This window comes from Sarcophilus harrisii, chromosome 6 (assembly GCF_902635505.1).
Source record: "Sarcophilus harrisii chromosome 6, mSarHar1.11, whole genome shotgun sequence".
In the NCBI taxonomy this organism is placed as follows: Eukaryota; Metazoa; Chordata; class Mammalia; order Dasyuromorphia; family Dasyuridae; genus Sarcophilus; species Sarcophilus harrisii.
In genome coordinates, this window is record NC_045431.1 from 224,048,979 (window position 1) to 224,060,251 (window position 11,273).

An 11,273-nucleotide genomic window follows, 5' to 3' on the forward strand; every position below is an offset into this window, starting at 1 on the left:
TGTCCAGTGCATAAAAAAACTTCAAAAAGAGAAGAATACACACACATTGTGTATGTGTGTGTATATATATATATATATATATATACACACACATACACATATGTTTATATTTAAGTGTATACATGTGTTACACATAAACTTTTATATAGAAATATAACTTACCCAACAAAGAAATAGGAGAAGCATATAAGAGAAACAAGGGAGGGGATGATAAAAGGGAAGGTAGATTAAAGGAGACAGTGATCAATAGCAAAACAGACTTTTGAGGAGGAACAGGATAAAAAGAGAGAAAAAAAGAAACAAAAGAAAATGTTATGGATAGGAAATACAGTTAGTAATCATAACAGTGATTGTGAATTGAATGATCTCACCCATATAATGGAAGTAGAAAGCAGAATGGATTAGTAACAAGAATCTAACAATATATTGTTTATAAGAGACATACAGAACAGAAAAACACACATAGTTAAATATAGATGGGAAGAGAATCTAATATGTTTTAGCTGAAGTAATAGAGGCAGGGGTAGCAATCATGTTTTCAGACACAGAAAAAAGAAAAATACATTTAATTCAAAGAGATAATCAAGGAAGCTTTGTTTTGCTGAAAGATATTGTAGACCTTGGAGATATGTGTAAATATGTTTATACATATATGTGTATAAATATTTGTATATTTTAATAAGTGTTTCTGATGACAACCTCATTCCTCGAATATTATGATTATAGAAGTGAGTGAAATTTATAAAAAAAGGAAATGTCATTCCTAAATTGATAAATGATCAACTGATATAAAAAGAAAAGCAATTTTCTGAAGAAAAACTCAAATTTATGATTAGTCATATACAATATTTCAAATGATTATTGATTAGAAAAATAATTTTTAATGTCTGACTTACCATCTCACACCTATTAGAAATTATAAATGCTAGAATGTAGGAGGGGAAAATAGTTATACTAATGAATTGTTGATAAAATAGTGAACTGATTCAACCACTGTAAAAAACTTTTTGGACCTAGGCCCAAAGAGTTATAACACTGTGCATATTTTTTGAATCTCAAATACTAATTCTGCATCTTGGAAGAATCAAAAATAAAAAGAAAGAAAATTACTTATGTGTATTAAAATATTTTTGCAGCATTGTTTTGTATTGAAATTGGAATTTATGGGATCTTCATCATTTGGGGAATGGATGAGCAAGTTGTGACATATGGTTGTGATGGAGCATTATCTTACTCTAAAAAAATAAATAAATAAAATAAAATAAAAAAACACAAGGGAGTGGTTTCAGAAAGAAAAAACGTGGCAAGACCTGTATGACCTGATGCTAAATGAAGTGAGAACTGGGAGACCATTGTTCAGTGTAACAGCAATGCTATAATTTATGATCAACTATGCAATATTTGACTAATTGATCAATACAATGATACTAGACCATTTCAAAAGATTCCTGATGAAAAAATTCTGTCCTCTTCCAGTGACAGAACTGTTGAATTCTAAGTAACAAGTTATACTTTTATCACTTTATTTTTTCTTCTATTTTAAAAATATGAAATTGTTTCACATTATTTCCCAAGTGTAATTTATATCAAATTGCTTGCCTTCTCAGTTGGTGGGAGAAGGGATTGGAGAGAAGAAGAAAATTTGGATCTCAGAATTAAACAACAAGAATGTTTAAAATAAATGATAGATTTTACCATGTAAAATTGCAATCCCATTATGGAGATGAAAGATGAACTGATTGCCATCTGTTACAAAAATATAGTTTATTTGGGCCACAAGGCATATGAAAGAGAATAACTTGTTAAAAGAATTGAGAATTTTAACTTCTCTTCCATCTGATTGCCCTTTAAGTAGCTGAAAACTATTCCAAGCCTCCTTGATTTTCTTTTTTTGTAGGCTGGAAATCCCCAGTTCCTCTATAGAACTTTTTTATTGTATGGTTTTAAATTCTCTTTGACCCTGAGCTCTCTGCTATGAATTCTGCATTATTTCAATTTTTCTTTTAAAATACATCATTTAGAAATGGATGCCATATTCCATATGTGGTCTGACCAATGAAGAATACTGCAAGATTATGTCAGTTGTTCTTATTCCAATTTTATATTGTAACATATTATTCATGTTTTTGTCTACTGCATTCCACTTTTTTTTTTTTTGAGACTTCAGTATACAAAATCTAGGTCTTTTTTCAATATGCACTAATTTCAGAGAATATCTTCTTGATCTTCCTTTTACATATGGAATAGATTCTTTTAATCTTTCATACCAACTAAATATTGTTTCATATGCCTCAGTGCATCATTGTGAATTATTGAGTTCTTCTTGCAATCTGAGTCCATCATGTAATACAGTAATGCTTCTGTACCAGTTTATTAGTGACTGGGATATCAATATAACCTGTGATTTCATTATTATAGTATAATTCATCTACCAATGTTAGTTGACAACTTCTTTGCAATATATAAACCAAAAAAAATTAGTACAGGTCAGTAATATGTTAAATAATATTCCCACAATCACAGATTCAATGTGTGGCAAAAACGCAACTTTAATCTATGACTTTGATAGCTACTTTCTCTTCGCAATATATTTCCACTTCTATTGAGAGCAAGTTGAGTTAGTCATATAAAATTTTGTTAAATATGCTTGAAAAAATAAGAAACATATTGACCAGAGTAGGAACAATGACAGAGGACTATGATATTAAGAATCTTTTCCCATGTTGACAGTGTACAATTCTCTTTATATCTTACTAGTCAATCAGATACAAACTATTGGGTTGGTACAATTCCATAATAGAATATTATGGAGACCTTTGTAAAATGTCATGGTGAAATCTGGGTATACTCTGTTCAAAGTATTTACCTGGTCCAGTCAGCCAGTAATCTTGTCAAAAGCAGAAATAAGATTAGTCAGACAAGTTTGTCTAGCATAACTTGTTCTTAATAAACTCAAAGTAGCCTCAAAGTGATAATATCTTCCATTTGTAAGTGTTCCCAGGCACTTTCTTTAGAATTTTGCCTGGAATCAAAGTTTAGTTCAGCAGCTTTTAAATTAACCAATTTCTTTCCTTTCATTCATTGCTTATCTTCTGTTGTATAGAAGCTCTCTGGTTCAGCATACTCTTTCAGAGAGAATCAAAATTAGTTTATATAATGCCTCAACATATTCCTTCTTTAGCAGAGGATGAAATCATAAAGATCAGGAGATTTGACTTCTATTAAAGCAGTTAGCAAGTCTTCTCCTCTTGTTGAACATGTCTTGGATTTCAATTCCTTACTGAACATTCTCCCCCCTTTGTTCATTATGACTCTTGTCATAGCAACATGATAGGGTGTTAGAAGGTTTGAAATCTCTGTAATGCATAACGACTGGGGATTGTATAGATTTATTTTTTTTACTTTTTTTTGGCCTTAACTAGAAGTTCACTTATTGTTGTTAACGTTAGCAGAAGCCTTAGCTTCTACACATAAGCCCTTATGACACTGTGTTTTTTTTTTATTTTTTTATTTTTTTTGCTGTCAATGTTTAATTATTGTTCAGTCACATCTGACTCTTTGTGACTTTTGTGGGGGTTTCCTTGGCAGAGATACCAGAATAGTTTGTCATTATTTTGTTTTCCTCTAGCTCATTTTAAAGATCATGAAACGGAGGCAAACAACATTAAATGATTTGTGAAGGGTCATATAGCTTGTAATTATCTGAGGTCAGATTTGAATTCATGAAGACTCATCTTCCTGACTCCAGGACTAACACTAAATCTGTTGTGCTATCTAGCTGCCCTGTTATGTTACAGTACCACACTTAGAGAGATTAAAAAAAAAAAAACAACACATATCTCTCTACATACATATACCCACAGTTATGCGCACAGATATGCATACATATATAGACATAAATATAAATACATATGTATATAGATATGTTTATTCCCTACCACCCATATACATAGAGACATATATACACATGGGTATATTCGCATTTATCCTTGTCCTTTCCATTTTGTGTGTTTTTAAAGTCTGAATTTAACAGGAAACTTGCTATATAGCTACAGTCTCTGTTTTCATTTTCTCTGGAAGCCCATTGAACTGTTGTATAGAAATATACTCCTTTAGGAGCTTCCCACAGTCTTTGAGCAGACCTTTTTTAGCTTTAGGCAGGGGACACTACCTTTCTAGTATGTGAATTCTTTGAAATTTACTGCACAAAATGCATATTAGCATATCTAGAGTTTCTGTCCATTTTAGTAGTCTCATTTTGTAGATGAGGAATGTGAGGCAGATAGAGCTTAAACAACTTACTCAGATTCTTACAGCTAGTAAGTGGCAAGAGGATTTGAACTCAGATCTTATTTATACCAGCCAAGTCCAGTATTCTATCCATTGAAATATCTAAGTGCTTTACCATCACTCATTTTTTATTTTGGTTCTGGTTGCTCTCCTTAAAACTTTTCTTTTGTTGATATTTCACTGATCAATGGTTTCATCAGTATGGACAGGGTTCTTGTATAATTTTGTAGATTGTGTTTGCATGTTACTGTGGCAAAAAAAAAAATAGGTTAACAGTGTTGAAATTGAAAATAACTAGATTGATCACGTTATGTACATGAGGTTTACATGTAGTCAAAAGTCTGCAGTTATGCAGTATATATATGCAAAAACATGCAAAAAAGATAAGATGCAAAAAGGTTTTCCCACTTGGTAGAATCTGACATATTTTGCTGTCCTGGCAAAATCTTTAAATCCCCAGAACAATTCTCCATTATGATATCAGAGAATAACTTCTGTTGGAAGTCTGCCCACATCTTTGCTGTTAAAATTGCATCTCTCCTTCAAGGTTTAATTCACAAGCTAACTATTCAATATGTGCTTCCCTGATACTTCATAATTTTAAGGCAATTCTCTATTGTGTAAACAGAGCAATATATTCATGATCTCCTTTACATTATATTTACTTAGACATAGGTTTTAGCTCTACTACTAGAAGTAAACTTATTCAGATCATCTGGTATTCATCTATGTATCTTTCAAGGTCTAACATAATTATCTTTCAAACTCAAATATGATCCTTCTTTCCTCCCACTCTCCCTCCCTCCCTCCCTCCCTCCCTCTCTTCCTTCTTTCCTTTCTTCCTTCCTTCCTTCCTCCCTTCCTTCCTCCCTCCCTCCCTCCTTTCTTTCCTTCCTTCCTTCCTTCCTTCCTTCCTTCCTTCCTTCCTTCCTTCCTTCCTTCCTTCCTTCCTTCCTTCCTTCCTTCCTTCCTTCCTTCCTTCCTTCCTTCCTTCTTTCTTTCCTTCTTCCCTCCTTCCCTTCTTTCCTCCCTCCCTCCTTTTTTTCTCCCTCCTTCCCTTCCTTCCTTCCTTCCTCCCTCCCTCCCTTCCTCTCTCTCTTTTTGTTTGTTTCTTCCTTCTTTCCTTTTTCCTTCTTTCTCTCCTCTTTTGCTACTTGTTCTTTTTTTGTTTTTCTCTTTCTTGTTGTTGTTGCTATTCTTTTTTGTCTTTGCCATATTTCTCTTATTATTATTCCTCTCATCTTCTTGTTCTTCCTCCTCCTACTTTTCATCTTCCTGATTCTTCTTTTAATTCTTCCCTCTTCCTTATATTTAATGGATTTCTGATAATTTCTGAAAGTGCTTCAGGACAAATTAACTTGCCATTATTTTTCTTTAAAATAATTAAAACAATTAATATTATCAACTGAATAAAGAATATCGAGATTATAGGTCTATCTTCATTACATTTTTCAAAAGAATGCTATGTGACAATTTCAGTAATAAATGAAATTATAGAAATGATTTTTACTTGTTCTTTTCAAGATTTGACTTAGTCTATTACTTCTCTACATTTATAGAACATTTTATTACAAGTAGTTTGAAATTTATGAGTATTTTGACATTATGACATTTAATTTTTTTTAATGTTCTGAACATTTTTACATAGGGATCAAGAGTGACAATTCTATCTGTGAACATGATCCAGTTATAATTTTTATGATCAACTCTCAAGGGGATTTTGATTTCTGTATTTATTTTATGGGATCTCTTGTCTTTGGATTTGTAAAGAATAGTGATACCTTGCTTTTCTAATTCTGACCATTTCAACTTATTATTCTAGATATTTCTTAGATGCTAAATTTTTATTACCTGTGATTTTTCTGGTATGGGGAATTCCCAATTTGGACACACCTTCCACTGAAGCAAAATGAACATGGTTTTGAAATTTTTAATATTAGAAGGTAAGCTCTGTGAGGGTGTAGAGATTTATCCATACCAGTGGTTCTCAAAGTATGGTCTAGAGAATCCTGGGGATCTCTGAAACCCTTTTAGAGAGTCTACAAATTCAAAAATAGTTTTTATTTCCAATATGGTCAATGTCTATAAATATAACCCAGATAAACAAAAACGCTTTGGAGAGATCCTCAATAATTTTTAATAAGATAAAGACACTGAAAACAAAAGTTTGAGAACCACTGGTCCATACAATTAGAGGGAAGACTTGGGTCAATATCTTCTTGACTTCCAGGTTAGTTCTCTATCCACTAAATCACACTTCATTTCTATTGTCTGAATACAATAAGTGCAATCAGCACCTGATTGATAGGTTATTAAATGTATAAATAAGCCAGGTAGATAAGAGATATTATAGCCCAGGGAGCCATAATGAATAAGATTTAATTTTAAAACAGACAGAATTGGTTACTAGGCTATAAACGTGAAAAACAGAGTACCTTAGTCAAATAGATTGCAACTAGTGGTTTCATCAAATTACCTTGGCATGGGAGAGAAGAAAGGTGAACATGTATTAAAATGCAGTAGAACTTTTCTATGATGCATCATGGACTAGTATCATATTTTGCAAGCTGATGGTTTTAAAATCGTTTTCCCAAAATAAAGCAGAAGGCACAGAGTAATAACAGGGAAAAGCACATCAGTTTACTCATCAGTATAAACACACTAGAATTATTTACTGTTTGTAGTGTCAGAGCAAATTTCCTCTTAAGATCGCATTTACACATTTTTACTGACAGCAGAACAATATCAGCATTATTTCGACCAAGGGAGGAAAATGAAAGTGGATATTAGACACACAAGGCATTGGAAATATAGAAAATAGACTTACTAGACCAAATGATGGCTATCAACAGTTCACATGCCCTGTGGAGAGGATTCAATCTATGAAAAGAAGCTTATCTAGATTGCCAAATCTTTTATAATGTTCCCTGGAAATGAAAGTATCTGACCAGCCCCCTCTTGGAAACCTCTGCTCCTGCCTCCCGACAATGTCTTTCTAGTCCCTGGGAATAGAAAAATTCCAGGATATGATTTTATGATTTAAAGATTTTGAAACCATGCCTACATATTGTAGGATGCTTTATATGTTACCAAGTTTTCTATGCATCTGGTTTTGGCTCTATCCAGCTCATTGATTATTACCTACATACTTTAATCTTTATTGGAACTGAACACTGGTCCATTTCCATTTCAGAAAAGTCTTTCTTAATTTGTCTGTGCTGTACAACAGAATAATAAAGAACTTAAAATGTACACAATTATATTTGCAAAACCAAAGGCTTATTTTAATAGTCTGTTGCTTCTGTGTCTGTGAGCATGTGCACGCACACACACACACACACATACACATACACACTGCTGAAGACTGGATTATTCTAGATCTTTGGCAGGTACTAAATTTTTATAACCTTTTTCTGGTATAAAAAACTTCCAATCTGGAAACACCTTTCACTGGTGCTGGACCTGAGGGTAGAGAGACTGGATCTGAACTCAGGTCTTCCTGATTCTAAGGCTATTTTTTTTTCTTTTCCATTATATCATATTTTCTTTATCATCATCATCACTGCCATCATCATCATCCTCCTCATCACTATCATCATCACCACCAACACTAAAACTACAATCATAGGGGCAGCTACATATCACCATGAATAGAGCATTAAATCTGAGTTCAAATTTGTCCTCAGAATAATTACTATGTAAATATTGGACAAGTCACTTAACTCCAATTGCCTTGGGAAAAACAAAAGAAAAGGAAAAATCAATACCACTTTTATTATCATGATATTTTGCATATTTTTTTGAGTTATGAAAATAGGAGAGTGATCAATTTAAATTATGGAAAAAAAAAAACATTGGATAAAGTCAAGATATTGAGGTTTGCATTCTTTATTTACTAGCTATGTCACCTTTACTTAACTTTCCTGAGGTTCACATCTCATAGATAAAATAGGAATCAATAGACTTATATTACATCTATCCTATGACTGTAATTAAGAAAGGACTTAGTGATAGCTAAAGCATTGTAGAAGCATCAAATACTTTTGCTGGATAAGTAGCCATCATTTTATAATTCAATCTAGACTTATTCATCTAGTTATATGAATTTTATATGTTTATGCATATGTGGGTATAAATACAAATATGTGTGAATAATGAATATACATATTCATTATAAAGGATGGGTGTGTAGTAAGGACCATGCCTCAGGGAAGGGGCAGATCAATCTCTGAGAGCCTCCACAGCTGTGAATCATAACACTTGAAGGAGTTGCAAAGCTGCCTTCATTTACGCAGATGTTCCTTGTGGATTAGGAGTGAAATAAAGTGGAGGCAAGAGGGAAGAGGAGAGAGGTCAGAGAATGCACCTGCTTCTCAGTCTCCTTGTATTGTGATCATCCTCTCACAGGAAGGGATCCATTCTACTGGACTGAATTAGGTCTCCAGCAGCCACTGTCAGATGGCTCCTGTATCACAACAGGTTTGTGTATGTGTTGTACATGTGCATGTATTGTGTAAGTATGATTTTCTGGTGTGTCTAGAATCATGGCTCAATCAAAATCCTTTGCTACTGATATAAATACTCCATTATAACCCAATCCTACTGTAACAAAGAAAGCTCTCCATGTCTTTGAAAAATGGCTATATACAGTGGAAACAAGGTTGGATGTGGAGGCAGAGAGATTCTGTTCAAATTACATTTTTGTTTTTCTTGCCTATATGACCTTGGACTACTCAGCTTCTCAGGATCAGTTTTGTTACCACTAAAGTAGCTGAGATCATCTCTGAAGTGTCATCTAACTCAAATTCAACCAAACTCTGAATTCAGGGCAAATCAGAATGTCAGTAGACTGTGAGTGACCACACAAACCCCAGTGGCACTAATAGATCATGGTACTATTTAGTCTGTGTACCACCCATTTGATTCTGTTGCTCCTAAAGAATTAGCTCTTATATTTTATTTCCTTTATGAAAATGTATTTTTGAAGAAACAAATAAAGATCGTAAAGGGTGAATGCCAAATATAATAAATACAATAATGGTATAAACACATATAATAAAGATAATTGTAACCATGTGCTAGAAATTCTTATACAACAAAAAGGCATTAGCTATATGGAGAAGAGAATTTTCTGTGCATCTGGTTTTGGATCTTTTGGGTCTTCATAAACTTGGGAAAATATGAATGGTCCTAGTTCCTATTATTCTGAGACAGGATCCTCACACAAGCACACAGTCTATACATACTATAGGAAAACTTATAAACACTAATCAAATATAGATCATATAACTTGCAAACAGTAAGTCTAAAGATTTGTTTTAATCCCTAAAATCACTTCCAATCTTTTACATGAAATGTCATTTACAGAATGTTCCCCATCAACTACAAACCTGTTTTAGCCCTTGAATTCTTTTTTGCATTACTGTTTTAAGGTGAAAAGGAAATACTGATGATATTTTTCTCTCCATCCAATTTCCTATAGATCTCAAAGGCTGTGTAGCGCATGATCAACCAAATTCTTAAGGAAGCACACAAAATTATTATTGCATTCTAGTCTTTTGAGATCATTTTTACTACATAAGATGATATTTTTTTTTCAATCTTTTTCATTGACTTCTCATTTTCTCACAACTCATGCATCTCCTCAATGACTTCCTATCCTTGTTATGTCTCTCCTCCACCATGGCCACTGACCATGTTATATTTTCCTTTGGATAGACTATCTAGTTTCCTCTGATCCTTAAATAGGGAAGATATTGATCAGGTAAATACTTTTACATTCATTATTTCATGCATAAGCACATATTGTGACCTAGCAGGATATGGGAGGTAATTAGTAGACTGAAAGTTTAATAAAAGCCAATATCATGATAGATTTGCCAGAAAAACAATTCAGTTTTGGACTGTATTAAAAAAGACATAACTTCAAAGAAATAGGAAAAAGTAATCATGATGTATTTTCTATTAGTTAACTTCTTACTGGCAGAATGTGAACCCAAAAAATTAAAAAGAAAATTAGCAAAATAGTGAACATCCAGGGATTTTTATTACTTGCCAATTTCTAAGGTGTATCACATATTCATTTTGGAAATTTATTAGTTGATGACAGAAAAGGTTCAAGCAGACTTAAATATATCTTGGCATTTTTTATTTTTTTTCTTTGTACATTTGTTTTTGCAGTGGATTTAACTAAATGGCCAGTGAGTTCTCCTCCAACTCTGAATTTCTGTAATACAAGCATTCTTATCAAAGAATTGCATTGTATAAATTCAATGATAAGATAATCTCTTTGGAACTCAGAATGCATTTTCCTGAATCCTTAATCACTTTGATAAACTCTGAATTTCTAAAGCACTTTTCAGTCATCAAAGTGCTCCTGGATCCTTTGACAGGAAATGCTTTTAGAATATATTTGTTTGTTTTCCTTTGGGGGAAAAATTCCCACTTGCTTTTGGCAAACTAAATTTAAAATTCCATTTAGAAGAGGGTAATTATTTATCTTTACTCTTTTTTATAAGTCTAAAGAGCACCCACTCATGAATGTGGCTATAATGCATTCACAATGATGGCTTTGGCTTATAACCTCATTGCACAAGACTCTTGAGTCACAGGGATGTATTTGGTAATTAAACAATACAAACCCAACTTGACTAGTCAAGATAAGAGCTACACACACAAAACCATTGTCTCTGCAGTCTAAATCAGTACATGTTTGCTATTTTATTCTTGAAGAAATAGACAGTGTAAGAGATGCTTTAAATAGCATTTTCTATTCCTAGTTTAATTGAAGTTCTGATTTTCATTTATTTAGGACACAGGCCTCATGTTAATGAATATCATTACCATTCTTCTTCAGGCAAATAGGCAGAGAAAGGAAGGGATACCATTTTTTTTTTTCTTACTGGAATTTAGAAATGTTTAACCATTCAATATTTAAACAAAAGGTCCAATATTGACTGTTCTGCACTGGGAGCAATCTCAGA